We start from the raw sequence: 4,031 nt of genomic DNA, 5'->3' as shown, positions 1-4,031 counted from the left end.
CCTAATAAGGGAACCACTTCCTGAAGTTACGCGCATCAAAATTTTGAGCTCAAGAGAAGAATAAAAAAAATATTTCTTTATATTTCTAAAAAAAAAATATTTCTAACCCCACAAGAAAAACGGCTCTCTTCTCTGTCGCCTGCTTCACACCACAGCGATTGTTGGAAAACTATTTCTTACTATTGGCCACAAGGAGCGCTAATGATGCTTTTATTGTTGGGGCTATCTTTTCGTTTTTTAAACTGAACAAAAGTGCTTAGTTTTAGTTTTAAATGAATGTCCGAAGACAATTCCATAGATATTTTCTCTACTGTGATACCTCTATCCCAGACAATCACAAAACAGTAGGGTTGTCAAAAAGTAAACAATCTATTGTAAAATATACGTAGTGATTTTTTTTATTTTGTCAGATGTTGCCTCTATTTAATCAAAGTATAGATTGTATAGGAAAAACAAAATATATTTAATAAATAAAAACAAGATATGCAAAAAAAACAAAAAACAATTTTCTTAGAAATGAAATCTTAAGTCAATGCACAACGGGTTTTTATTTTTATCCAAATCTATTTCCAAGAGCATATTCCTATTTTTGTCAGAATTTAAAAACATAATTTGGGTTCTTTAACTAATCTTTTATATAACTTGGTACAATAGTTCTTTAACGTCGTTTAAATTATTTATAGGATTGGAATTTTATATTTGTTCAGATCATTATTTACTGTTATCCATAGATGGGACACACATGATAGGTATACTATAAAGTTGTTTAACGGGAAATCGTGGGTAAAAGATGGTTAGAAATGGTAACAAATAACGGTTTGAAGTTGTTTTTGTCACTACGGGTGGTTAAATAAAAAAATGGAAAACATTCAAAACAGGAAAACGGGCCATAGCAATATGCACAAAAAGTGATAAGGTCGAGATTATCTGCTATCGACTCTTTCCGAAAAACGTCCATCTTTTTTTTCACCTTTGACTTAGTACTTTATTGGGTTGTGGATTACATAGTGGTTGATCGTGGATCAACATTATCACCTTGTATAAGGCCAAGAAGCAATACGTCTTTTTCAACTACACAATCCAAGTCTGTTCGTGAGTTGTAGAAGTGTGGGTTTATTCAATGGTGTCAGCATCGAACCTCAGGTTCGCCGTTTCTAATTTTTTTTTTTTTATGATATTAATTATTTTTAAAATTCGTATTTTGGAAATTAATGAAAGGACTCCAGGCGACAGACGGGTGGATAATGAAATACTTGTGGAATCGATAGTGAGGGAGGCGGTGTCAATGGAGGTTGGTGGGGGCGGCGACTCGGCGGGTGGGGATGTGCTCTCACTCAGTCCGCCAGTCCCGAGCTGCCACTGGGTCACTCCTGTCGCTCGCCCTCCTCTTCGAGTTCTTGATCGTCGGGCGAGTAAGTCAAGACATGATATTTACTTATTACAATATTATATACCTTTATAGTATATCCATCATTTAATTTGTGTTTTAGAAACTTATTATCTCCGATTTGATAAAACGTTCAATCATATTTAATATGAATGACACATGACTGGAATTCATTTTGAAGGAAGAAGAAACTATTGTTTTACAGAAATTAAACGTTTTCTAATAATGTCAATATTTTTTAATTAAATTAAAAAAAAGGACATATTTAAAACACAAACAAAAAATAACACTGTAAATTACTAAATGTTACAAACGATGCCATCCATAGAGCTAAACGCAAAGGGTAGAGATAATGCCACCTGTGATTGTGATATATTTCCTCAGTTGGGTCCATTTCTGGGTTAAATGTTCGTTCCTAAACAACAGGTGAAGTTCATCTTGATTATTTTGGCGCATTATCACGTATGTATGATTATCAATAATTATTATAAAAAATAGATACTTAAATAATATATATTTCTTTCTGTTAAGATGGGAACTGATACAAATTTTAATATTTTATCATTCACCTGTGAACTGCAATTTTGAAGATTTTCTTTATATTTAGTTTCCTTTTATCATTTTTGGTTAATTAAGATATTGTTCATTATGAATATTTTAGTTTTTATTACTTCGATGTAATCGACAGAGACAGTATTTTATAAACTAGAAACCCCAGTATGTTTTATATAATGTGTAAAAGATGTACTTATTATAAAAGAGCCTTGCCATGTTAAAGTATTATGAAAAAAAAAATGATAAATATAATTAATTGTGTTTTAAAAAATGGTAATTGACAGCAAATCAATTATTTTACACAATGATCATTAGATTCCAAGTATTGAAACTTTAATAAAAATATTTTTGTTTTGAACTCTTAAGTTTTAATTTGGTGTAAACTTGAAAACATAGTTTTTTTCTCTTAGCTATTAATATTTTAATATAAAGAGATCGTGAAGTAGAAATAATTTTTTTCTTAGTAAAATTCGAAAGGGACATCAAACGAGCAACAGTGGTACTCACTCAGGCAAATTATGTTTTAAAATTGGAACGATAGAGAACTACTTGTTTTTATAAATTTATTTTTAATATATAAAACCATTGAAAAATAAAAATAAACTTGTATTAAAATTATAAGAGATCTTTTATAATAAAAGCTAGAAATTAAAATTGAGAAACTGTTGTAAACAGGTCTTTTATTATAATTTATGGATGGATTTTATTATTTATTTCTCTGTTTTAAAGGTTTATCTACTCATGTTAATTGTTTGTTCTATCCCTTTTTCTATTAAGTTCTAAATCATAATTTGTTTTAATAATAATAAAGATAGGTTTTCTTTTAATTTGCTCTAATTCTATTATTTTTATTTTTTTTAATAGCATTTATGCAAAAATATCCTTAAATTTAATATAGATATTGATTAGATCTAAATTATATCATAATGATTTTTTTTTTAGTTCTTTAATAAAATAAATATTCAATTACAAAATCAGATATATTTTATTACATATATTTACACCAATCAAGAAAAAAACACCTTGGTCATCATTATTACTCATATCTTTTTTATTTGATATATCTAAATTAAAGATTTGTCCTCAATAGTTTCCGCATTGTTTTAAAGAATGTGATATTTTTTTGTTAGACTCATCGTATAGTACAAAAATACTTATTTTTATTTTCCAAAATTATGGGTTTAAAAGACGTTGTATGAATTAAAGTGATTATAAATGACATAATATCCCGGAATTAACATACATGGAACTATATGTGAAAGGGTGTTAGTAAACTTCTTTAAACTTTTGGTTTTCTCTCTATGAAGTTAGTGTGGCCTGTATTCGCAACAATAGTTCAGTTTTTTTATTTTAAAAAAGTAATTATATTATTTTTAATTATACTGTGTTACATTGTAATATATACTTTTATAAAATTTTATCATTGATTATATGTTGTACATATACAACATATCATGTTTGTATTTTTTATGGATTTAATAGTTTATTTTTTATAGTTTTTGTTAAAACATATTTTTTACATCATTAACGCTTCAAGGATTCGTTTTGTCTTTAGGACCACTCTGTCCATAAAAAACTCGCACTATATTAAAACCAAATTAAATTTAAAACGACGATATTTTCAATGTGAATTTCGTCATCATTTTAAATAATCATTATACTTATGAAATACCCTCAATTTAATAGCTAGTTTATTCATTCACACATGCACTCCTAAAACATAATTTTATAGCATCAAATACTTTTTATTTCAAATCCAATTAATAATTTTTTGGAAGATTTTTGAATTATGATTAATAAATTAAAAGGAGGATTTTTTCTTTATATATAGTCACATTATTTACTAATAAACAAACAAACGAAAATATAGAAAAAAGACACGGAATAAGCATTTCAACATCTTTGCTTAAATAGTGGCACATTTAACAAATTTTGATGATGACCAAAATTGGATAAATGTTTCACTTTTTAACGAGGTTAAAATCGTAGATACTGCTGTAATATAAAAATCTCTTTGCATAATTTTAAAATCAGTAAACAAGAAATAAAAATATGAATTTATTAAAGAAATTATATGATCCTGAGGATG

At 27.3% G+C, this 4,031-nt stretch overlaps 1 protein-coding gene across 2 annotated transcripts in view; it reads left to right on the top strand.

Moving 5' to 3' along the window:
* Positions 1 to 1,339: 1,339 nt before the first annotated feature.
* The window catches only part of SPR (Sex peptide receptor), a gene marked incomplete in the record, with an annotated part of 538,241 nt that continues 535,549 nt past the window's right edge, over positions 1,340 to 4,031 (top strand). For both annotated transcript variants that reach the window (XM_067045511.1, XM_067045510.1), the window contains 1 exon segment: positions 1,340 to 1,412.

Source organism: Halyomorpha halys, unplaced genomic scaffold, assembly GCF_000696795.3.
Source record: "Halyomorpha halys isolate HHAL.00 unplaced genomic scaffold, Hhal_1.1 Scaffold48.1, whole genome shotgun sequence".
NCBI classification, from domain to species: Eukaryota; Metazoa; Arthropoda; class Insecta; order Hemiptera; family Pentatomidae; genus Halyomorpha; species Halyomorpha halys.
This window is presented reverse-complemented; position numbering and strand designations above follow the sequence as displayed.